Source organism: Nomascus leucogenys, chromosome 22a (assembly GCF_006542625.1).
Source record: "Nomascus leucogenys isolate Asia chromosome 22a, Asia_NLE_v1, whole genome shotgun sequence".
Taxonomy (NCBI): Eukaryota; Metazoa; Chordata; class Mammalia; order Primates; family Hylobatidae; genus Nomascus; species Nomascus leucogenys.
In genome coordinates, this window is record NC_044402.1 from 19,703,203 (window position 1) to 19,730,797 (window position 27,595).

Consider the following 27,595-nt stretch of genomic DNA (forward strand, 5'->3'; position numbering starts at 1 on the left):
TTCCTATACCCTGAGCTAGAGTACAAGTGGAAGCCTATATACCATATGTCAAAATATTTAAAGCTTACAAGTCAAAGTAACAAGCTGTTAAATAAAATAGATTTCACTGTATATCCATAACAACATAATAGCAAATACATGTACAGCTATGGTGTTTACATAACACAATCAGTCAAACATCAGCAATGACTAATTATTACTGCATTTGTCTTGCTGTTCAGTGGATAGGCCAACCGTGTTCTCATGAGTAACAAAATGCTTACGAGATATAGGAAGGATTATATATTTTCTATTTGCTTTTTGTTGCTACATAGCAAATTAGCATAGACTTAGCAGCATAAAACAACAGAAATTTCAGATGTTACTTTTTCTGGGGGTCAAAAGTCCAGAAACTAGTTAGTTGGGTCCTCTGTACAGTCTTACCAGGTTGAAATTGAATTGTTGGCCAAAACTGCAATGTTATCTGAGTCCCCTTCCAATCTCAGTATCATTGGCAGAATTCATTTCCTTGTGGATGTAAGACTAGGGTTCTCATTTTCTTGTTGACTCTCAATCTGAAACCATTCTCCAGCTCCTAGAGTCTGCCTGCACTCCCATCCACATATACAAAGTATATTAGCATGTTTGGCAAACAAAGAACCAGCCCTTTCATTTTATTAAGATGGATTTCTGTACATATCTTAAATGTGTGTTTTGGGGCATATGGAAGAATAAAACAGGTGACAGGTTAAAAATTAAGATTACTTTTAATGGCAAAAACCACAATTATTTTTGCATCAAATTTATATATATATATAAATATATATATATAATTATATATAGATAGATGCTTGACATCTAGCACTGTGGACATACCATTTTCGATACTATCTTGATTTGCAACTCGTCACCTCTTTTCTTCTTCCATATGCCTCAAAACACACATTTAAGATATGTACAGATATCTATCTTAATCAAATGAAAGAGCTGGTTCTTTGCTTGCCAAACATGTTAAACATTTACATCAATGTTAAACATTTTATATATATATATATATATATATATATATATATACACACCAGGAGACTAGAATACAGCAAACTCCTTTAAAATAAGTGACTAAATATTACATTAGTATTTAGGAAACACATAATTCCTTGGATCCTTTATGTAAAATAAGAAAGGTAGCAGGGCATGGTGGCTCACGCCTGTAATCCCAGCACTTTGGGAGGCTGAGGTGGGCGGATTACAAGGTCAGGAGTTCAAGATCAGCCTGACCAACACGGTAAAACCCCATCTCTACTAAAAATACAAAATTAGTCAGGCGTGGTGGCGAATGCCTGTGGTCCCAGCTACTCAGGAGGCTGAGGCAGGGGAACTGCTTGAACCCGGGAGGCAGAGGTTGCAGTGAACCAAGATCAAGTCACTGCAGTCCAGCCTGGGCAGCAGAGCAAGACTCCATCTCAAAAAAGAAAAATGTTGATAACAATTTTAATGTTTGAGGAAGAGTAATTTTAATATTTTGATAGAATATCTCCAAGATGTCCCAAGAAGAAAATATCATTGAAAGTAAAACATCAAAATATAAATTTATGGAAAGAAAATTAATCTATGTACTTCATTCTGATTTCAAGAAATAAACTCTCCTCATGATCAAATTATCATCTTCTGTATACTTTACTTGATTCTTGGGCTAAGCCTGCTAAAATAAAATGGACCATAAACATTATTATTCTTCATGCCTATATTTTACATTTTTGGTAACTGTTGACAATGTAATTGCTGTAAAACAGATTTTTCACATTTATGTAAAATACAATGGATTTGTATTCTCCCAGAAAACCAGATAAGCCAGGAAGATTGGCCTAAAAGATCAAGTCTAGTAAACATTCACTCAATCTCATATCAAATGTTTAAAACTAATTCAATAACTGCTCTTAGGATTAATAAAGAAAAAGCCATTCAGCATACAATTGTGTTGCCTTCTTCTTTAGTAGTTTTACCACATCGAGGAGCTGTGTTGAGTTCTTGGTTAAAACAAAGAAAAATATTCAAGTGAGAGCTGACGTGTCCACAGAAGTATGACACATTAATTGGTTGATTAATGATGAATATTTACCCGTTGATAGGCTACACTTTGCTATTGGTGACTTTTAATTCAGCCTGAATAGGTGCACCTCTTTCAAAATAGACAGTGACATTATAGACACTAAAGCTGTCAGAATTTGATGAAGAGGAAATGTGGCCTCTGCCATTGGCTGATTAATGGCTTTGCCATGTAAGTGATGTCATACACTTCTCTCTACTATTTCATTTAATAATGCACAAAATGAGTGTCATAATAAATGCACATCCTTCTGGAGCTCAGTGCAGGAGGCATCAAAAGAACAGCTATTTATAAACACCTTTGTTCCTCCCAGGCAAAGGTTGGAGCCAGTTTATAACAAAATCTCACCTACATCTTTCAGATGCAAGCTGGAGGTCAGCAACAGAGAACACAGTGACTGTGGCAACTAAAAGATCTATTAAACATCTACATACGTGTTTGAAAAGATTGTAGACCTATCTTTTACTCATCTGGACTCTATAGTTGAAAATGTCGAGCTGGGGTTATCAGTCTCTCATTACAAAATTCACCAAGTAAAAAGGCCTAAGATTAAAAGTCATCAGGTCATCTTTGTTCTAATAATGTTGCTTCTGATTTCATCCTTGAGGCTTATTTTGTTAAAACAGAACAAATGTTACACTGTGTCTCAATGTAATTTTTACAAAATGCTCAATTTTGTATTCTAAAGACTGAAATATAGATATACATATTTTTATTACAACTATGCATGCCACTTTTTTGCTAAGTTATATTCACAATAATTTCTCTTGAAGTTGATGGCATTTTAAAAGTCTTAGGAATGCAGTATGTGGAGATTAAACCATAAAGGTTGTTGTCTGAGTTTTTGAAGATGATTTCAAAGTCACTATTAGTTTTCAGTTTATCAGGTAAGAGATAAACAATGAGGGAGGTTATTTCTTAGAACTCATCATTTATCCAGCCTGACCAGTACCTTAACAACTCCACAAAAGCTAATTAGAAGTTAAGGGAAACTAGAAAGGTTTTTGATTGCTTAAAATTTTTTTTTAGACAAGCCTACAGCACCTGGTATTCCCAGGTGGTCTCCCATCCAAGTACTAACCAGGCCTGACCCTGCTTAGCTTCCAGAGATCAGACGAGATAGGGCACGTTCAGGGTGGTATGGCCATAGACAATAGATTCAATGCCATCCCCATCAAGCTACCAATCACTTTCTTCACAGAATTGGAAAAAACTATCTTAAAGTTCATATGGAACCAAAAAAGAGCCCACATTGCCAAGTCAATCCTAAGCCAAAAGAACAAAGCTGGAGGCATCACGCTACCTGACTTCAAACTATACTACAAGGCTACGGTAACCAAAACAGCATGGTACTGGTACTACAACAGAGACATTGATCAATGGAACAGAACAGAGCCCTCGGAAATAATGCCGCATATCTACAACTATCTGATCTTTCACAAACCTGACAAAAACAAGCAATAGGGAAAGGATTCCCTATTTAATAAATGGTGCTGGGAAAACTGGCTAGCCATATGTAGAAAGCTGAAACTGGATCCCTTCCTTACACCTTATACAAAAATTAATTCAAGATGGATTAAAGACTTACACGTTAGACCTAAAACCATAAAAACTCTAGAAGAAAACCTAGGCAATACCATTCGGGACATAGGCATGGGCAAGGACTTCATGTCTAAAACACCAAAAGCAATGGCAACAAAAGCCAAAATTGACAAATGGGATCTAATTAAACTAAAGAGCTTCTGCATAGCAAAAGAAACTACCATCAGAGTGAACAGACAGCCTACAGAATGGGAGAAAATTTTTGCAACCTACTCATCTGACAAAGGGCTAATATCCAGAATCTACAATGAACTCAAACAAATTTACAAGAAAAAAACAAACAACCCCATCAAAAAGTGGGCGAAGGACATGAACAGACACTTCTCAAAAGAAGACATTTATGCAGCCAAAAAACACATGAAAAAATGCTCATCATCACTGGCCATCAGAGAAATGCAAATCAAAACCACAGTGAGATACCATCTCACACCAGTTAGAATGGCCATCATTAAAAAGTCAGGAAACAACAGGTGCTGGAGAGGATGTGGAGAAATAGGAACACTTTTACACTGTTGGTGGGACTGTAAACTAGTTCAACCATTGTGGAAGTCAGTGTGGCGATTCCTCAGGGATCTAGAACTAGAAATACCATTTGACCCAGCCATTCCGTTACTGGGTATATACCCAAAGGACTATAAATCATGCTGCTATAAAGACACATGCACACGTATGTTTGTTGCGGCACTATTCACAATAGCAAAGACTTGGAACCAACCCAAATGTCCAACAAGGATAGACTGGATTAAGAAAATGGGGCACATATACACCATGGAATACTATGCAGCCATAAAAAATGATGAGTTCATGTCCTTTGTAGGGACATGGATGAAACTGGAAAACATCATTCTCAGTAAACTATCACAAGGACAAAAAACCAAACACCTCATGTTTTCATTCATAGGTGGGAATTGAACAATGAGAACTCATGGACACAGGAAGGGGAACATCACACTCCGGGGACTGTTGTGGGGTGGGGGTAGGGGGGAGGGACAGCATTAGGAGATATACCTAATGCTAAATGACGAGTTAATGGGTGCAGCACAACAACATGGCACATGTATACATATGTAACAAACCTGCACATTTTGCACATGTACCCTAAAACTTAAAGTATAATAATAATAAAATAAAATAAAATAAAATTTTTTTTTAAATTCCCATCCTCTACCACGATGTAACAAGTGAATGTCAATGTAGAGAAAACATATATACACAAGACTAGATGGTGCAGACTATTCTCCACGGAACTGAGAATGAGGTGTTTTCAAGCTGATCATCAGTTTTATATAATTATCTCTAAGGCTTACTAGTCAGAAGTTCAAATTCAATGTTTCAGAAAAATTACATGAGATACTTTATTTTCAATTTAATTTTAATTTTGTATTCTGTTTTTCCTTAAAACATTAAACAATGTCCATTGAAAATATCATGATCAAATAATAAAATAAATGAACCCAACACATCAATGGCTTCAGTTGAGAAGCTCACACTCTGACCCATTTGGAAATTTGTAGGTGGTAAATGCTGAATTAGTCTATCCTTATGCTCACTCATCAAGTATACTATAATCTATGTATTATCTACCCCCATAGCTTTATACCAAACTGCTAAATAAGCTTTCTCATATTCTGATGGTTTTCATATACTATGGTCTTATATGATTTTTGATAACTCCAGTGTCCTTTGGGTTTCATTCTGTGTTAGTTCTCACACTGCTAATAAAGACATCCCTGAGACTGGGTAATTGATAAAGAAAAAAAGGTTTAGTGGACTCACAGTTCCACATGGCTGGGGAGGCCTCACAATCATGGCAGAAGGTGAAGGAGGAGCAAAGTCTTATCTTACATGGCAGCAGGCAAGAGAGAACTTGTGCAGGGGAACTCCCCTTCATGAAGCCATCAGATCTCATGAGACTTATTCACTATCATGAGAACAGCATGGGGGTAACCACCCCCATGATTCAATTACCTCCCACCAGGTCCCTCCCACAACATGCGGGAATTATGTGAGCTACAATTCAAGACGAGATTTGGCTGAGTACCACAGCCAAACCATATCACCTTCCTTCACTCATCTTGTTGTTTACTTACCATGATTCAATTATCTCCCATCAGGTCCCTCCAAGAACATGTGGGAATTATGGGAGCTACAATTCAAGATGAGATTTGGGTGGGGACACAGCCAAACCATATTACCTTTCTTCACTCATCTTGTTTACTTACCCCTATAATAGAATGTCTTTTTTTTTTTTTTTTGGTCTGCATATCCTCATGAGAGTTCTAGTGAAAGCCAAGAGCTAAGCCTCTGACAAGAGAAGCTAAGAAAGCCAAAACAGTTGACCTTTGGCATTTAGTAGGAAGAGGCCAGAGGTCAAAAGAGATGATCTGGATATAAATTTTGACTCTGCAGCCAGTGCCCAACATAGACTCTCTGTGACGATTTAGAATTTGAAAGTGGGTAATGGTATATTATTTCTAGAATCAGTGGTCACAGTGGAATCAGAGACAGTTTCTGACATCTGTGGTAGTGACAGTGGCAATTTAGCCAGACCTTAGCTATTTTTGTAGCCACCCAGTGAGGGTGACCAGTGGTTCTAGTTTGCAAAGGACTGAGGGATATTTCAAGGTATCAACTTTCAGTGCTAAAATAGGGAGATCCCTGGGAAAACCAGGATGAGTCATTACCTTGCATCCAGCTCCTCAAGTTTCTTTCTCATTATCTGAAGTTGATTCTTCAGCCTCCCGGTGGATTCTGTGACCTATCTATGTTACTTCCTTAAAAAGTCCTTTCTTGTTAAAATTAGCAGCATCTCTTATTGATTTCTGCATTACAAAACCCTCACTGGTATAGAAATTGGGTACAGAAAGTGGGTTGCAGGCAAGAAACTCTCAGGGAAATCAGGTAATCTGGTATTGGTTACCTGCCAAGTGAAAATATAATTACTATTTAGAGAAAAGATAGGAGATGAAACAGAAAGCTAAGTTCTTACTGGTTATAGACTGAAATTAAGTGTTTATTGAGGGTCGGCCTTAAGAAAACAAAATGATAGTTGCTATAGAAAGAACATGGAATTTTGAGAACTCTGATTGTGGAGCACTGCTTTGAACAAGTCTAAACAGCTAAATACCCCACCTCTAACTACCTGGTAAATACAACCTCTAACTACCTGGTAAAATAACTAAACCCTAAGAATCTTCCAGGACTATGATAAAGAATCTCTCATTCTTAGCAGCTACAGAATAAAAGTGATAAAAATCTAAATGCAAAGTTCAAGTCTTTGTGTTGCTGAATTATAAATGGAGTCAAATTATAGTCTTTCCTAATATTGTCTGCAAAATTTCAGATATTGATAAGAGGTGGGATCCTGATATTGAGACAGAGTTACAAGGCAGGATGTAGTGCATTTGGGATGCTCCAATGCCCAATCTCCACCAAACCGCCTTTGTCACCGAAAGAACTTCTGCTTTGCTTGAAAATGCTTATGACTTCCTCACTTGAAGGAATTACCCTGAATCTAGAACCAAATCTTCATGAGCTCTCAGCCAGTCTCCCACTCCTTTTTTCTCCATTTCTATTGCTAGAATACGCTCCCAGCTTATTTTGGAAACAAATGTTTACACTTTTAAAATGTTAGGCCAAGCACGGTGGTTCACACCTGTAATCCCAGCACTTTGGGAGGCCGAGGAGTGTGGATCACCTAAGGTCAGGAGTTCGAGACAAGCCTGGCCTACATGGTGAAACCCCATCTCTACTGAAAATATAAAAATTAGCTGGATGTGGTAACAGGGGCCTGTAATCCCAGCTACTTGGGAGGCTGAGGTAGGAGAATCACTTGAACCTGGGTGGGCAGGTTGCAGTCAGCCAAGATCGTGCCATTGCACTCCTGCCTGGGTGACAAGAGAGAAACTTCGTCTCAAATAAATAAATAAATAAAATGTTAGTGGAGTTTGTTCATTTGATTTGCAAAATTCTGGTGAAAACATCAAAAAAGATCCTGAGAGTATTTGATGAAGGATAAGAGAATATAATGTTTTGGTTAAGTTAAGTTGACTTCATCACTGTGAGTGCACTTAACAAAGACTCGATTCCACGTGTTGATTTTAGCAGTTACAATATGGATTCCATCGTAGCTCATGACATCACTGAGATGATAAATACCATTTGGTAGATCATAGAATAAGAAATCAAGAAGCTAAGAAAGATTATAAAAACTGAGTGAAATTTTCTTGCTCAGTCATTCAACCATTAACTATGGTTAGTGAGTACCCAGAATGTACCTTCTACACCAAAGCCTTTTAAAACGCATTGGTAGGAAAAGAACAAACGTTTCTAAAAATTGTTTTAGTAGCTGGTAGGTGATGGGGCCATCAAAATGGTCTCCCTGACATAATGAGAAAAGATTCCAGAGTTGAGGAGGTCGAAGACCAACATGACTTTCAGAGGTAAGTTGAGTGTGGGGGCCGTGAGAGGCAGCAGACCACCATGGGAACCTAAATGTTGAGGCTTACAGAGGTAATTGACAGCACTTAACTAATTATAGGGGCTGTAGAGCACATATCATCAAGATGGACATCCCGTCGAGGTCCTACTTGATTTTTATAACCAATCATGGTAGATGCTTGTGACTTCTCACCCAATTTCTATTTTAAAATTATTCCATGTACCTACAAACCTGGAAAAGGCCTGGTAACTTTGAGAAAGTAACTCTTATCTTTACAAATGGTAATGATAAGTTTCTATAAATCTTCTTCCTTAAGGAAGGAGATAGGGAAATACAGAGAAAATGGTGATTTTTTTTTTTTTTTTTTTTTTTTGCAGTGGGGGATGCTGGATCTCCTGGCTTCCATTAACTCTTGAAATTACAGAAGGTCAATGTGATCTAGAGATACAACTTATAAGGGGTAGCAACAAACTGCATTTTAATATTTGTTTATAACATTATAGGCTTACTGGGAGTCAAAAAATATCACATGCACACTTACCCAGTTCATGAATGCATGTTTGAAGTATGTCCTTAGAAACTGGCAGGTTCCCATATTAGCCCCCTGGACCACAAGCTGTTCCGATGTGAAAGGTTATAAAGAAGTCTCTGGAATGTTTTTTAAAAGTCAAAGTAAATAATACTATAATAGACTTGACTCTTGGATAACATGAGTTTCAACTGTATGAATCCAATTACACATTGATTTTCTTCCACTTCTGCAACATGTGACACAGCAAGACCAATTCCTTTTCCCATCAGCCTACTCAACATGAAGACAACAAAGATGAAGACCTTTATGATAATCCACTTTCACTTAATGAATACCAAATATGTTTACTCTTCTTTTAGATTTTGTTAATAATACTTTTTTCTAGCTTACTTTATTGTAGCAACACAGCATATAATATATATAAACTATGCTTTAATCAACTGTTTTTGTTATCAGAAAGCCTCTGGTCAACAGTAGGCTGTTAGTAAAGGTCTTAGGGAGTCAAAATCTATACACAAATTTTTGAATGTCAAGAAGTCAGTCCCCCTAATGCCTGCACTGAGCAAAGGTCAATTGTGATTATATTTCTAGTGGAATCACAAACATTACCACCAATATCAAAGATGTAAAATTTGCAAGGCAGGACTCCAATCACATTTCTTCTAGCTCTCCAGCTCAGCTAGTACAGAAGTAGATAGGTTTTGGAGACCAGCAAAGACTATCAATAAACATAATCAGATAAAGACTTTAATTGCAGCTGAGGCTGCAAATGAGTAAAACCTTGATACCTGGCATGAAATAAGTATGTTCTTTTTTCTATATCTACTTTGCTGTCATTTCGAAGGAATATATATTTTCATTATTTTGTCTCAGGATCATCTCAGCTCTCTTACTCTGAGACACAGTTTAGTTGGCAGGAACCCTGACCATTTCACAATCCAATCCATAGAACCTTGTACAAGTCTTCATCATTTACCATATTATCGTAATTGTATTTTGAGACTGTGAAGAAATTGATGTCTTAGACACATTCAAGTGGCAGAGCAATTAAACATCATGAAAAAATAGAGGTGTTTGCTATCTCTGAAGTTTCTGCGGATCAAGGAATCTGTGTTGTGTCAGGATACTATCTATAAAGTAAAGGACTCATCACTGCTCCTGTACCACTTATTGTTATGTAATGGTCTCCTGAATTTAGAGTTAACATGCAACACATTTGGATGAGAAGCTTGGTTACATTAACCAGTAACTAAGGAGGCTGTCAACTATGGGTGTGACCCAGGGCCAGAAAAATATCTTCAGCTGGTTTTGATTAAAGTGCAAACTGCCCTTCTTTTTGACCCAGCTAATTCTATGACAGACGAAAATGCTGAAAAAAAGGCTGTATGAAGTTTATAAGATTATGAGGCAAAGGTATGCTTTATTGGGCATGAGTTTATTTTCTTTTTGAGACAAAGTTCTGGCTCTGGTCGAGGCTGCATATAAGACCACATAGCCTCAGCAGTCAGCCAAGAATGGAATGCTCCCCCACCGAACTTGTTGAAGTTCAGCATAAATATCTTATTTATGTTATAAATAAGTTGTATAAATACTTTATTTTACTTTTATATTAGCCTACTGAGGTAGGTGATATTGCCCATATTCTTTGCCCAGAAATAAATAAAAGTTAATAAAGTTATACATACATACATACATACATACATACATACATACATAAAACTCATAAAAGATCCCAACAGGGCAAGTTAATTGCATTCCAAATGAACTGCTAACTGAAGTGAGAAAAATCCTCTCATCTGCAGAATAACTAAAGTTGATTTCATATACCATGATTTGTTTCTGTTGTTGTATTTTTTAAATATTTTTCATTGTCTCTGGTTTCGTCTTTTGCTTTTCTCTGTTCTTCTAAATTCAAAGAACAGAAGGCATCCTGGGAGGTATACTTTTTACAAACCCTTTAAACCTTTCGAGGGAAACTTTGAATTCTTCACAACTAGGCACATGAAATTGAGATGAAATATCTTTGAAAACAGCAAAAGCTCTTGCCTCCGGAACTGAAAGCAGTGTTGGTAATGAAACACAATAGCTTGTTTTTCTGTGGCTTTCATAGAAGTACCCAACCTACTTCCCAAACTGTCATGCATAATTTGATACAAATGGGGTATCTGCCTTTTTGGATGAAACACAGAACAGAACTGGCAGGGAGAAAACCTGTAAATTATTGTGAAGGTGGTCGACTCCCTGGGACTCAGGATAAAAGTAATTAGCTGGGAAGTCCATACTTTAATTTGCCTGAAGAGAAACAAACGAAAAAAATTATATACTCTCTCTCTCTCTCTGTTTGTGTGTGTGTGTGTGTGTGTGTGCGTGTGTGTGCGTATTCACATTTTCAGCATGACTGTTGCTTTAATCTGCCAGGGTTCAGTTTTCTCTCCCCCACTTTGAGTAAAATCCAGGTGCTGCTGCCAATATTATAATACTTATTCAATAGGCAGCAGTGGGTGGCAGCCACTTTTTCTAACCTCCTGGATCTCTCTCATTCCTTGCCAGACAAAGCGTTCACCCCTTACATTCACCGAACTTTGCAGAACAAGTCAGCTGTAAGATGATTTTGCGTGCCTCTTATTTTGCAACTCCTAGTAATTTGCTCAACAAATAACAGAAAGCCCAGTTACTTGCTGCTAGCATGAAGGCAGTTTCCTCTAGTTAGAAATACAGAATTCATCACATAGATCTCAATTCTTAAGTATAATGCTACATTTTTCAACATTTAATTTTTTCTGTGCTAACTATGGTCATAGTATATTTTCATATTTCACCCTTTCCTTCACATTTTCTTCTCATTGCTTTTCTGAGAGCAATGCATTTTATATTTATTTTTCATTTGAAAAATGTTGACAAATTTTTTCTCCTGTCAAATCGAGGTTGTGACAGACAAAAAAGTGTAAATGCATATCTGTGTAAATTTTATAAAGTAGTCAAAATGATAGACTGCATTTTAATAAAATTGAGAAATTAATGTGATGGGTGAGTGTACTTCTCTCTCAAAGATTGTTTGAAAGATAGGCGTGGAATCTAATAGAGTAGACTCGTAATGGAGTAGACTCTTTAATTCATGGATACCGACACTGTCTTGCATTTTAAGGTGAAATTATACGCTAAAATATAACTTCAAATGGCCTCATCCCCCTCAAAGGCAGCAGTACAGAAGAAATAGAAACGTATGGACACATATACACCATGGAATACTATGCAGCCATAAAAGGATGAGTTCATGTCCTTTGTAGGGACATGGATGAAGCTGGAAACCATCATTTTCAGCAAACTATCACAAAGACAGAAAACCAAACAACTCATGTTCTCACTGATAGGTGGGAATTGAACAATGAGAACACTTGGACACAGGGCAGGGAACATCACACACCGGGGCCTGTCAGGGAGTGGGGGGCTGGGGGAGGGATAGCATTAGGAGAAATACCTAATGTAAATGACGAGTTGATGCATGCAGTAAACCAACATAGCACATGTATACCTATGTATCAAACCTGCATGTTGTGCACTTGTACCCTAGAACTTAAACTATAATAAAAAATAAAAATAAAATAATAAAGTATGTTCTATGCATATGAATATACTTAGCTTTTAAAATTATAATATATATATAATTTTCAAACTTGCTTTTTAAAAAATATAAAAATAAATATTTCCTTGTCGATACACAAAAAAGGAACATATGCAACGCAGATATCTCCTTCCTGGCATCCTTGTCAGACCCTTCTTTTTCTGGAGCCCCTCTCATGGGACTGGTACCCAGGGCCTTACTCCCCATCCTCTCTCACCAGTCTGGTACAGCTACCAATATCTCCTACATTAACCCCAAACCAGCCACATCTTTACCCATGATTTCCAACTCCTGCCCTCTGACATGAGAGTGGCCCTAAACATACTGCCTTTCTCCCAGCTTCAGTGAGAAAGGATATTCCAAATATCTCTCCACACCTTGTCTGCCCCTTTCAGTATAATGAGATGTAAAGTGGGGATATTCTAACTTGCCAGGCCCCTCTCTTTTCTTTGCCAACAGTCACCTCTCACATTGTACTCTGCTCATATTCACTAGGAAAGTGAATCCTTCCCGCTCATGCCTGGAAGCTCGGGATTCATATTCTTGTCTTGGGGAATGGCAAATTGCAGGATGTTACATACCTTGGGGGAGCCACATTAAAGAAAAGAGGAATGGTGACTTCTCGCTATGCTGTCTGGAGCAAGTTCCTCACTACCTTATGATAGTACTTCATGACTTGAATGACTTCTAGAGGAGTCAGCACCTAAGAAACAAGAAATTTTGTTTTCTTCTATTTTTTTCAATGAACAAATAACTTGTCCGAGATTTTTTTGTGTCTCTCATTGTGTATAATGCCATATTGGGCATATGGCAGGTGCCTAATGCTTAATACCTTTAAAAGAAAGCAGAACATCAGGTAGAAGGAAGAATTTTAGTTTTGAATCTTTAAGTATCTTGATTTTCTTATATTCCTGAAAAATAAAGAAAACATTCTCTCTTTGTAAATATTCTCTACTTGTAAATAGAGAGTAGTCAAAGCATGAAACACTGTCCAGTTTATACTTACCAATGAAGAATCTTTATGTTTCTAATATATGCATACATTAACTTAATACCTTTATTTTGAATTAAAAAAAGATTTAGGAAGAAAAGAAAAAGGAGTAGTTCTTGTCCTTTTAAGAAGTAGAAATACACTTGTCTACTTCATTTTCCTGCAGGGCAAGACACTGAGAAACCGAGTTTAAAATCAGAGGAACTATTTTGTGAGTATTTTAGCCACTCTAAGGCTGAAATATGTTAATTAGGTGAGATAAAATAAATAGTTCTATAGACACTGCCCTCAAAAGCATCTGTTAATTCTAACTGGGCAATAGTTAAGGGAGATGAATATAGGTCGATTTTTTACACATTTGTTTAGACATCTTGTTTACAAATTTATTTAGAAGTCTTTGTTTAGGAACAAAGAAATTGACTTTGCCTAATCAAAGTTTAATTCAAATGAATTATTAGGCATTTCACAAAAAATGTTACTAAATTTTTTATAGTATACTTGACATTCTGTGATAGAAATCTTACCTAAACTCTCAACAGATCACTGTAGTGACCCACCTGCTAGGGTGTCTGTACTCATTTCTAATTACATACATACACATTCGAAAGAAAATGGAGTCATAATCAATATATTTAGGCAGAGGGCGAAAATCATTCACAAAAATTAGTAAATTTGGTCTTATGATATACATACATCAAAATACAGCTGGTTGACCAGATGTTTCACTTATTTTCCTGGATATATTATGATTGTGGTGGGCTCTTTTTTTCAGCACTAATATAGTTCAGTTTCTTTTTCTAAAAATAACCTTATCAGATGCCAACTGTAAATGTGTATGTCAGTTTTGGGGAATTGAAAATAACATATGTTTGACTATGAAATAATGTTTGAAGGAAAAGTAAGAAATTTACTGATAGTTTCTAGAAATACCACTGGAAAGCCTCTGATCCCAATTCTTTATTTTAAAAAATATTTAACAATTACCCAGTTCTAAATTTCAGAGACTGTAACAGCAAATGTGTTCAATTATCCCACAAATGTTAGAGAACACAGAATCCAGGCACCTGGAATACTGATGCTTTTGCCTTCATGCTTCTTAAGCTTAAGGACCCCTTCTCTTTATGTCTTATCACCTCTGCCTTTCTCCTTTAAACCAGAAAGGAAGGGGCCCCCCAATGTGATTTACTCCAGGCCTTAAACCTACCTCAGGTTTGGCCCTGAATTGTGCCTTTGAAGGCTAAAGGAGGTCCAGATGAAAGAGAGACTGGCTGAAAAAGCCCACAGAAAAATGTATTACAGAGATTAACATGCCACAGCCTCTTCATCAAAGACTCTAGGCAAAAATCAACAGGCAACAGAGCCTGCATCCAGAAGTTGTAGAAGAATGCAGAGAAAAAAGACATCTGGACAGAGGAGGGGTTGAAATAATTTCTGGATCTCTGTTCTCACTAAAGGACAGTTAGATAATGCAATAGTATAAGAAAGTTAAGAAAAATATCAACTAGAATTTATAAAGTTAATTATACAGTTGATATGGTTTTACATGGATATATATATTGTACAGCATTTTGTTAAAGAACTATTTTTGGTATACCTATTATGCTTTAGGCACTGTTATTTGTTGAATAAATACCTTATTTCACCTTTATATTAGTATACTGAGGGTAGGTGATATTGGCCCATTTTATGAATGAGAAAACATACTGTTAGAGGGAAATGGACTTGATCTTAATTGTGAATGGAAAGAGCTGAGAAGGACTGATATGGTCTGACTCTGTGTCCCCATCCAAATCTCCTCTCAAATTATAATCCCCAGGTATTGAGGGAGGACCTTGGTGGGAGGTAATTGGATCATGGGGTGGTTTCTCCCATGCTGTTCTTGTGATAGTGAGGAAGTTTTCATGAGATCTGATTGTTTAATAAGTGTCTAGTGCTTCCTCTTTCACATTTTCTTTCTCCTGCCACCAAGTAAGACATTCCTTGCTTCCGCTTCACCTTCTGCTGTGATTGTAAGTTTCCTGAGGCCTCTCCATCCATGCAGAACTGTAGGTCAATTAAACTTCTTTTTTTTATGAATTACGCAGTCTCAAGTAGTATCTTTATAGGAGCATGAAAACAGACTAATACATGGATTAGAGCTAAAACCAGATGACATCAGATATTCAAGTTGAAGTCTGGTTCCAAAGTCTAGGATCTTTGCACTAAATCCCATTGGTTTCCAAACTGTCCTACAGTAAGCTGAAAATGTAAATTATAAGCGCATTCTTGAAAGAGACTGTAAAAACTATTTTTATATAAATGTGACTTTAAAATAATAGATCCATATATTTACTATACATCAGAATCACCTGGCCAAAAATAAATGCAGATTCACTTGTCTACTTTCAGACAATCTTACTCAGTAGGTCTAGGGTGGTCTTTGGTTGCACTAAGCACACCTGAAACTCTGGTATTTCAATCATTGTTCTTCACTGAAAACAACTGAAGCTGATTTTGGCTGATGTAATCAGAAAGTAAACTTGTTGGAGGGTATGGTGATACATTTTGGATGTGTTTCCTCGCCCAAATCTCATGTTGAATTGTAATCCCCAATGTTGGGTGTAGGGGCTGGTGAGAGGTGATTGGATTAATGGTTTAGCACCGTCCAGTTGCTGCTGTCCTCATGTCTTGCTCCTGCTCTGGCCACATAACCTGCCTGCTCCCTCTTTGCCTTCTGCCATAACTGTAAGTTACCTGAGTCCTCCCCAGAAGCTGAGCAGATGCCAGTATCATGCTTCCTGTACAGGCTGCAGAACTGTGAGACAATTAAACCTCTTTTCTTAAAAATTAGCCAGTCTCAGGTATTTCTTTATAGCAATGCAAGAATGGCCTAATACATATAGTAAGGGGAATAATGGCCTCTCAGAGATGTCCAAATCTGAATCCCTGGAACCTGGGAATATGTTACTTTATAGAGATAAAGGGCCTTTCAGGTGTGATTAAATGAAGGGCCTTGAGAATAGGAGATTTTTCTGGATGACCTAGGTGGACCCAATGTAATCACCAGGGTCCTTGTAAGTGAAAGAAGGCAGATGAGTCTGAGTCAGTGCAGGAGATGTAATAGGAAAGAGAGGAAGAAGCGCGTGAGGATGAAAGTTCAGAACAATGTGATTTCAGACTCTGATGATAGAAGGGGGGACCAGGAAACCTCTAGAAGCTGGAAAAAGAATGGAAAGAGATTCTCCCCTAAAGCTTCCAGAAGAAGCCCATTTTGGACTTCTGAACTCCAGAATAGTAAGATCATAAATGCATGTTGTTTAAGCCACTATACTTGAGATAATTTGTTCTAGCAGCAACAAGAAACTAATAAAGAAGTGAACCGCATTCATGCTTCTCTGCACTTTTAAAATATAGAGTCATATTTTTGGGTGTAGTATCTGTCCTCTGAGGGATGTGAGAAGAGCTCTTCATATTTCTTTACCAATTAGTTTGCCCCTCCCCTAGCTTATGTTTCCTTCCAATGCCTTTAGTACCGATGAACTTTGTCACAGGATTGCCCTCGGACTATCCGAGCAGAAGTTTATGCTGAGATTTTCAGTGTCCCAAACCCCTCCTAGACCCCAAGAAGCACACTATACCATTCAGTAATGATGTCCTTATGAACATTCTCTTTTCCATGCAAATTTCCTCAGTTCCCCATTAGGCGTGATAACCACCCAATTACATCATACCACTTATATCAGATATTCAACTAATGTGTTTCAAATAAATGCATAAATGAATGAAAAAATGAATAGAAATATCCTTGGCATGACTAGCTCTTTTCATTTTGATTGGTGTAAAATCCTTCCAATAAATGCATATTATTCCAAGCAGAGTACTCTAAAAAAATAAGACAATTCTCTCAGTAGTTTGTGTTTTTCTTTTACTATTAATGGGGTGTGATAAGTGGGAATGTACTTTGGATCTCTCTCTCTGGCACACTTACACACATGAATAACATCCACTGAAGTTTCTTCTCAGCCACAAGTTGCCCTGAGAGAAATTTCATCATTGATGAAATGACAATAGTTTGTCTGGCTCCACAGTTAATTTGTAAATCACTCACAAAAGACCCATAAACTGTTCAGTGTATTTAGCTTTTAATATGGCAACTGAGGAAACCATGTCCATTTGAACAGAAACTGACAGAAAACCAAGAAAGAGCCTGACTTTCAAATTACACAGGCCAGCACAGGATAGAACCAAGCTTTGCTTGGCTTACTAGGAATGATTCAGCTTAATGACAAAACAAAGAGACTGACTTTTAACTTGCCCATGTCTACCACACCATCTCTAATTTTGTTATTTTGCACTTTCAAAATAGAATTGTTTGAAGATACAGGAATAAAGAACAGTTTATAAACTAGGTGATTTCTTATTTTAATTTAATGAAAAATAATATCACTATTATTACTTATGAGAAAAACAAATTACTTACAAATGAGGGTATCTTTATAAAACTGCAGTATTTATCATTTTGGGTTGCAGTAAAACAAATCAATAAAGGAAATAGAATGAAATAAAACAACTTGATTAAAGAGATTTAAATTTAAGATAAAGGGGGCATTTTAAATAATTTAAGAAATTAATTTCTTAGTCAACAATTGGTGGAAAATTACTGCTATAAGTGAAGAATAAAAAATTGAGTTAGAACACTACTCCATGTTATACACTGCGATACACACTAATGGTTTAAAGAACAGACAACTAAACAAACCACTGTTAAAGACAAATATCAAATAAAATTCTGAGTAGCTTTGAATTATGAAAACTACCTAAAAAGGGCCAAAACCAAAAGCTATATATCAACAGATTTGACTATGTCAAAATTTAAAACTTCATTAAGAGAAAGTCAACTATCAAAAAATTAAAATATAAATTATGGTTTGAAGCCAAAATTGGTACCATATTTAATAAACAAATATTTATTATCCAGAATACATAGTATTCTCATATATAACTTGGAAAATGAAATGTACTAAATGGAAAATGAGTCTAAGATTTAATTAGTCAATTCACAGTAGAATAAATACAAGTGAAAAAAATGAAAGTAGTTCAACTTTATTCATAATCAGGGAAATATATACTAAAAACACAATGAGGTGGGAGCCAAGATGGCCGAATAGGAACAGCTCCAGTCTACAGCTCCCAGCGTGAGCGGCAGAGAAGACGGGTGATTTCTGCATTTCTGCTTGAGGTACTCAATTCATCTCACTGGGGAGTGCCAAACAGTGGGTGCAGGACAGTCAGTGCAGCACACTGTGTGCGAGCCGAAGCAGGGAGAGGCACTGCCTCACTCGGGAAGCACAAGGGGTCAGGGAGTTCCCTTTCCTAGTCAAAGAAAGGGGTAACAGACGGCACCTGGAAAATTGGGTCAGTCCCACCCTAATACTGCGCTTTTCCAATGGGCTTGGAAAACGGCACACCAGGAGATTGTGTCCCGCACCTGGCTAAGAGGGTCCTATGCCCACGGAATCTCGCTAATTGCTAGCACAGCAGTCTGAGATCAAACTGCAAGGCGGCAGTGAGGCTAGGGGAGGGGCGCCCACCATTGCCCAGGCTTGCTTAGGTAAACAAAGCAGCCAGGAAGCTCGAACTGGGTGGAGCCCACCACAGTTCAAGGAGGCCTGCCTGCCTCTGTAGGCTCCACCTCTGGGGGCAGGGCACAGACAAACAAAAATACAGCAGGAACCTCTGCAGACTTAAATGTCCCTGTCTGACAGGTTTGAAGAGAGTAGTGGTTCTCCCAGCACGCAGCTGGAGATCTGAGAACGGACAGACTGCCTCCTAAAGTGGGTCCCTGACCCCCGAGCATTCTAACTGGGAGGCACCCCCCAGTAGGGACAGACTGACACCTCACTGGGCCAGGTACTCCTCTGAGACAAAACTTCCAGAGGAACAATCAGACAGCTGAATTTGTGGTCTCACGAAAATCCACTGTTCTACAGCCACCGCTGCTGACACTCAGCCAAACAGGGTCTGGAGTGGACCTCTAGCAAACTCCAACTGACCTGCAGCTGAGGGTCCTGTCTGGTAGAAGGAAAACTAACAAACAGAAAGGACATCCACACCAAAAACCCATCTGTACATCACCATCATCAAAGACCAAAAGTAGATAAAACCACAAAGATGGGGAAAAAACAGAGTAGAATAACTGGAAACTCTAAAAAGCAGAGCACCTCTCCTCCTCCAAAGGAACGCAGTTCCTCACCAGCAACGGAACAAAGCTGGATGGAGAATGACTTTGAAGAGTTGAGAGAAGAAGGCTTCAGACGATGAAACTAATCCGAGCTACAGGAGGAAATTCAAAACAATAGCAAAGAAGTTAAAAACTTTGAAAAAAAATTAGATGAATGGATAACTAGAATAACCAATGGAGAGAAGGGCTAAAAGGAGCTGATGGAGCTGAAAGCCAAGTTTCGAGAACTACGCGAAGATTGCAGAAGCCTCAGGAGCCGATTCGATCAACTGGAAGAAAGGGTATCCGTGATGGAAGATGAAATGAATGAAATGAAGCGAGAAGGGAAGTTTAGAGAAAAAAGAATAAAAAGAAATGAACAAAGCCTCCAAGAAATTTGGGACTATGTGAAAAGACCAAATCTACATCTGATTAGTGTACCTGAAAATGACGGGGAGAATGGAACCAAGTTGGAAAACACTCTGCAAGATATCAAGGAGAACGTCCCCAATCTAGCAAGGCAGGCCAACATTCAGATTCAGGAAATACAGAGAACACCACAAAGATACTCCTCGAGAAGAGCAACTCCAAGACACATAATTGTCAGCTTCACCAAAGTTGAAATGAAGGAAAAAATGTTTAGGGCAGCCAGAGAGAAAGGTCAGGTTACCCACAAAGGGAAGCCCATCATACTAACAGCTGATCTCTCGGCAGAAACTCTACAAGCCAGAAGAGAGTGGGGGCCGATATTCAACATTCTTAAAGAAAAGAACCTTCAACCCACAATTTCGTATCCAGCCAAACTAAGCTTCATAAGTGAAGGAGAAATAAAATACTTTACAGACAAGCAAATGCTGAGTGATTTTGTCACCACCAGGCCTGCCCTAAAAGAACTCCTGAAGGAAGCACTAAACATGGAAAGGAACAACCGGTACCAGCCACTGCAAAAACATGCCAAATTGTAAAGACCATCCAGGCTAGGAAGAAACTGCATCAACTAACGAGCAAAATAACCAACTAACATCATAATGACAGGATCAAATTCACACATAACAATATTAACTTTAAATGGAAATAGGCTAAATGCTCCAATTAAAAGACACAGACTGGCAAACTGGATAAGGAGTCCAGACCCATCAGTGTGCTGTATTCAGGAAACCCATCTCACGTGCAGAGACACACATAGACTCAAAATAAAGGGATGGAGGAAGATCTATCAAGCAGACGGAAAAAAAAAAGGCAGGGGTTGCAATCCTAGTCTCTGATAAAATAGACTTTAAACCAACAAAGATCAAAAGAGACAAAGAAGGCCATTACATAATGGTAAAGGGATCAATTCAACAAGAAGAGCTAACTATCCTAAATATATATGCACCCAACACAGGAGCACCCAGATTCATAAAGCAAGTCCTGAGTGACCTACAAAGGGACTTAAACACCCACACAATAATAATGGGAGATTTTAACACCCCACTGTCAACATTAGACAGATCAACAAGACAGAAAGTTAACAAGGATATCCAGGAATTGAACTCAGCTCTGCACAAAGTGGACCTAATAGACATCTACAGAACTCTCCACCCCAAATCAACAGAATATACATTTTTTTCAGAACCACACCACACCTATTCCAAAATTGACCACATAGTTGGAAGTAAAGCTCTCCTCAGCAAATGTAAAAGAACAGAAATTATAACAAACTGTCTCTCAGACCACAGTGCAATCAAACTAGAACTCAGGATTAAGAAACTCACTCAAAACCGCTCAACTACATGGAAACTGAACAACCTGCTCCTGAATGACTACTGGGTACATAATGAAATTAAGGCAGAAATAAAGATGTTCTTTGAAACCAATGAGACAAAGACACAACATACCAGAATCTCTGGGACACATTCAAAGCAGTGTGTAGAGGGAAATTTATAGCACTAAATGCCCACAAGAGAAAGCAGGAAAGATCCAAAATTGACACCCTAACATCACAATTAAAAGAACTAGAAAAGCAAGAGCAAACACATTCAAAAGCTAGCAGAAGGCTGGAAATAACTAAAATCCGAGCAGAACTGAAGGAAATAGAGACACAAAAATCCCTTCAAAAAATTAATGAATCCAGGAGCTGGTTTTTTGAAAAGATCAACAAAATTGATAGACTGCTAGCAAGACTAATAAAGAAGAAAAGAGAGAAGAATCAAATAGATGCAATAAAAAATGAAAAAGGGGTTATCACCACCAATCCCACAGAAATACAATCTACCATCAGAGAATACTACAAACACCTCTAAGCAAATAAACTAGAAAATCTAGAAGAAATGGATAAATGCCTCGACAAATACACCCTCCCAAGACTAAACCAGGAAGAAGTTGAATCTCTGAATAGACCAATAACAGGCTCTGAAATTGTGGCAATAATCAATAGCTTACCAACCAAAAAGAGTCCAGGACCTGATGGATTCACAGCCGAATTCTACCAGAGGTACAAGGAGGAACTGGTACCATTCCTTCTGAAACTATTCCAATAGACAGAAAAAGAGGGAATCCTCCCTAACACATTTTGTGAGGCCAGCATCGTCCTGATACCAAAGCCTGGCAGAGACATAACCAAAAAAGAGAATTTCAGACCAACATCCTTCATGAACATTGATGCAAAAATCCTCAATAAAATACTGGCAAACCGAATCCAGCAGCACATCTAAAAGCTTATCCACCATGATCAAGTGGGCTTCATCCCTGGGATGCAAGGCTGGTTCAACATACGCAAATCAATAAATGTAATCCAGCATATAAACAGAACCAAAGACAAAAACCACATGATTATCTCAATAGATGCAGAAAAGGCCTTTGACAAAATCCAACAACCTTTCATGCTAAAAACTCTCAATAAATTAGGTATCGATGGGACGTATCTCGAAATAATAAGCACTATCTATGACATACACACAGCCAATATCATACTGAATGAGCAAAAACTGGAAGCATTCCCTTTGAAAACTGGCACAAGACAGGGATCCCCTCTCTCACCACTCCTATTCAACATAGTGTTGGATGTTCTGGCCAGGGCAATCAGGCAGGAGAAGGAAAATTAAGGGTATTCAATTAGGAAAAGAGGAAGTCAAATTGTCCCTGTTTGCAGATGACATGATTGTATATCTAGAAAACCCCATTGTCTCAGCCCAAAATCTCCTTAAGCTGATTAGCAACTTCAGCAAAGTCTCAGGATACAAAATCAATGTACAAAAATCACAAGCATTCTTGTACACCAATCACAGACAAACAGAGAGCCAAATCATGAGTGAACTCCCATTCACAATTGCTTCAAAGAGAATAAAATACTTAGGAATCCAATTACAAGGGATGTGAAGGACCTCTTCAAGGAGAACTACAAACCACTGCTCAATTAAATAAAAGAGGATACAAACAAATGGAAGAACATTCCATGCTCATGGGTTGGAAGAATCAATATCGTGAAAATGGCCATACTGCCCAAGGTAATTTATAGATTCAATGCCATCCCCATCAAGCTACCAATGACTTTCTTCACAGAATTGGAAAAAACTACTTTAAAGTTCATATGGAACCAAAAAAGAGCCCGCATTGCCAAGTCAATCCTAAGCCAAAAGAACAAAGCTGGAGGCATCACGCTACCTGACTTCAAACTATACTACAAGGCTAGTCACCAAAACAGCATGGTACTGGTACCACAACAGAGACATTGATCAATGGAACAGAACAGAGCCCTCAGAAATAATGCCGCATATCTACAACTATCTGATCTTTGACAAACCCGACAAAAACAAGCAATGGGGAAAGGATTCCCTATTTAATAAATGGTGCTGGGAAAACTGGCTAGCCATATGTAGAAAGCTGAAACTGGATCCCTTCCTTACACCTTATACAAAAATTAATTCAAGATGGATTAAAGACTTACATGTTAGACCTAAAACCATAAAAACCCTAGAAGAAAGCCTAGGCAATACCATTCAGGACATAGGCGTGGGCAAGGACTTCATGTCTAAAACACCAAAAGCAATGGCAACAAAAGCCAAAATTGACAAATGGGATCTAATTAAACTAAAGAGCTTCTGCACTGCAAAAGAAACTACCATCAGAGTGAACAGGCAACCTACAGAATAGGAGAAAATTTTTGCAACCTACTCATCTGACAAAGGGCTAATATCCAGAATCTACAATGAACTCAAACAAATTTACAAGAAAAAAACAAACAACCCCATCGAAAAGTGGACGAAGGACATGAACAGACACTTCTCAAAAGAAGACATTTATGCAGCCAAAAAGCACATGAGAAAATGCTCATCATCACTATCCATCAGAGAAATGCAAATCAAAACCACAATGAGATACCATCTCACACCAGTTAGAATGGCCATCATTAGAAAGTCAGGAAACAACAGGTGCTGGAGAGGATGTGGAGAAATAGGAACACTTTTACACTGTTGGTGGGACTGTAAACTAGTTCAACAATTGTGGAAGTCAGTGTGGCGATTCCTCAGGGATCTAGAACTAGAAATACCATTTGACCCAGCCATCCCATTACTGGGTATATACCCAAAGGACTATAAATCATGCTGCTATAAAGACACATGCACATGTATGTTTGTTGCGGCACTATTCACAATAGCAAAGACTTGGAACCAACCCAAATGTCCAACAAGGATAGACTGGATTAAGAAAATGGGGCACATATACGACATGGAATACTATGCAGCCATAAAAAAATGATGAGTTCATGTCCTTTGTAGGGACATGGATGAAACTGGAAAACATCATTCTCAGTAAACTGTCTCAAGGATAAAAAACCAAACACCACATGTTCTCACTCATAGTTGGGAATTGAACAATGAGAACTCATGGACACAGGAAGGGGAACATCACACTCCCGGGACTGTTGTGGGTTGGAGGGAGTGGGGAGGGACAGCATTAGGAGATATACCTAATGCTAAATGACAAGTTAATGGGTGCAGCAAACCAACAGGGCACATGGATACATATGTAACAAACCTGCACATTGTGCACCTGTACCCTAAAACCTAAAGTATAAGAATAAAAAAAAATAAAAATAAAAAATAAAAATAAAAAGAGCCTGATGGAGATCAGGAAACTGCTCCCACAGACACACAGTGGCATGAGGCCACTGGGGTTGTAGGCCCCTGGGGTTCTGTAGTGAATTACAATGCAGCCATGGCTGATTGACAGAGATAAGCACACCTGGACTGCTTTCCAGAATGGCTGTGCTAGTTTATCCTTCCAATAGGTCTAGACAAGGGCTGTTGCTTCCTCTTATCCTTGTCTACAGCATTGGTCATATTATCACATTTTCTAAGTTTTCTTAATGTGATGTCATAGCTTATTTCATTTTGAATGTCTTACAAACAAATCTCTTTATGCGGGGCATGGTGGCTCACGCCTGTAATCCCAGCACCTTGGGAGGCCAAGGTGGGCGGATCATGAGGTCAGGAGATCGAGACCATCCTGGCTAACATGGTGAAACCCCATCTCTACTAAAAATACAAAAATTAGCTGGGCGTGGTTGTGGGCGCCTGTGGTCCCAGCTACTCAGGAGGCTGAGGCAGGAGAATGGTGTGAACCCAGGAGGTGGAGGGTTGCAGTGAACTTAGATGGCACCTCTGTACTCCAGCCTGGGCGACAGAGCTAGACTCCCTCTCAAAAAAGAAAAGAAAAAAATCTCTTCATATATGTGTTAACCATCTGGATTTCCCCTACTTTCAAAGGCCTATTTATGTCCTTTGTATATACTTTTTTCTTTAGATTGTTTGTGTTTTATTAGATTTGCAGGACTTCCTCAAATATTCTAGATATGAAATCCTTGAAAGTTTTAGGCATTGCAGATATCTTTTGCTAGTCTGTCACTTGTCTGTCCACATTATCTAAGGATGTCCATGGACTATTTAATTAATTTTGATATGATTCAACTTATCAATTCTCAGCCTTCATATGTTTGTGTTTTTTTTAAATTTAATCTTTTAAAAGCAATGATTCTCTAAACAAAGATTTCAAAGGTTTTATTCTATTGGCTTTTAACCTATATTTTTTCTTTTAGCTTTCTCTTTTCATACTTACAATTTTAGTACATTTAGAGTTTACTTTTAAATATGTTGTATAACTTTTCATTGGTGGTTGTAAATACAATTTCTCTAAAAATTATGACTCTAAGATAATATAGCTAATTAAAAAACCAATATATTAGGTATAAACACTCAACTCAGCACATTTGTCTCTAAAGTTGTCATGTTGGGGTACCTGTTATATCTACAAATGTTTAAAACCCCTCTGGAACTGCTCCTTCAGAATTTCCTTCAGTGATTACATAACTTCTTGGAGAATATGCTTAATTGTGAAAAATTGAATCTGGATTTTGAACATCACTCAAAACAAAGTGGTTGATTAAGGTCAGGAAAAAAAACACAATGAGGTATCTCATTACAGAGATAAACATTCGGAAGAATTGGAAAATGATGTGGGGAAACAGAACCTCTAATATTGATGGAGAATACATAAGTAAACATTTCACTGAGCCTATTTGGTAATATACACCAATAACTTAAATGGTTCTATCTTTAAATCCAGAAGCTCCATTTCAACAATTCTATTCTTCGTGAATATTTACACATGTGCACGATCATATGAATATGTAAGAAGGTTTATTGTGATACTGTCTCATCATTCTGAAATATTGGAAATGACCCAAGTGTCCTTCGAAAGGGGAACTGTATGTTATGTATCCATAGAATAGTCATAATATGAAATATGATGCAGGTATAAAAAAAAGTCTTTATGAATTGACATTAAAACATCTCCAGGTCATTTTTGTTGTATATCAAACCGAGTCTCCTAACACACATATTATGATCCTATTTACATCTAAAAAATAAATGTTTTGTGTAAATTGTACACATGTAAATGCATAGAAAGACTGTTGATCAGCGGATATCTCTTGGGAGGAGATTGAATAAGGAAAAGAAAATGGAGAAGATTCCATATTTATGACTTTCAATATAGTTTGAATATTTTATAATGCAAAATATATGTATTTTACTATGAAAAGACAAAAATAAATCTATTTTAAAAAACATTTCCACATTTTGAAGCCAGGACCACAAAACTCTGCTTTGAAGTGAAAATACTGAAATTTTTAATAACTTAAATTCCCTTTGGTTCATACCATTTTTCCTTGCCAGGAAGCAGGAGCATGGCTGTGATCATTACGTAAATTATGTAAATTAAATATATGATACAAAATATGTAACAAAGACAACATTTTTAACGTGATTGCTACTAATGTCTTATAGTCTACTTTGCAACACATAGCGTTTCACTTGAAACCATTCCAAGATTCCATGACTATATTAAATTTAATTGTAACTTTAAATTTTTGAAAGTGAGAAGAGTAATCCATTGATTGTTCCTATTTCCCCTCTGTACTAGGTTTTTAAATTCTTGATCAATTGTGTTAGACACCACCTTGGGTTTGTCCTCCCCTTCCTCAGCAAAGCAATCCAGTAACGAGACTAAATTTAGGAGCACTTCCTTTCATTCTAGCCTTCCTTGGCTTGGTTTCACATCAGTGGCTCCATTATGCACTCCTACGGACCTGTAAAATAACTTCTTTCTTTGCTTTGGAATTATTTGACTCTCCTGCATTAAATAGCCATCCTCCTAGGCTAATTCAAAGTATATCTAAGATAAAATTCAACCTTAAAAAATAAAGCACTTACATGGACATCTCAGGATTAAAGAAAAACATCCCTAAGTTGACTTTGCATATAATGTTTCTATGATTGCAAAAGCAGAAGGAAGAATTTCATCAAGACCCAGTGTGAGTAACAACAAAATAATACGATTGTGGTGAGCCTTAGCCCAACGGCGACATCCAGGAAACTGACAGAGCCGAGGCAGCTCCTAGGATGTCAACGCAAAGGTTGACAGAGCCTGCCAAGGAACCAGATGCTGATGTCAGACAGAGACAGGAAAAATGGACCACAGTTTGTTATCTGTTTCCTGTGATTAGAATCAGCATCACCCGTCACTCTCTTTTTCAAATTAATTAATAAAGTCTGGTGTGAAGAATTTCAATAAAATATTTGTT

The 27,595-nt window shown here is 37.7% G+C and overlaps 1 long non-coding RNA gene and 1 pseudogene across 6 annotated transcripts in view; both read right to left on the bottom strand.

Annotated features, from left to right (window-relative positions):
- The window catches only part of LOC115832389, a 90,717-nt gene that overhangs the window by 49,284 nt on the left and 13,838 nt on the right, over positions 1–27,595 (bottom strand). For 5 of the 6 annotated variants that reach the window (XR_004027882.1, XR_004027880.1, XR_004027881.1 and 2 more), the window contains 2 exons: positions 8,671–8,777; positions 6,373–6,608 (listed from right to left, as the gene is read on the bottom strand). This is a non-coding gene — a long non-coding RNA (uncharacterized LOC115832389). The remainder of the gene's footprint in view (positions 1–6,372; positions 6,609–8,670; positions 8,778–27,595) is intronic. The other variant, XR_004027883.1, reaches the window with a different exon arrangement.
- On the bottom strand, positions 3,119–3,238 carry LOC115832538 (annotated as a pseudogene).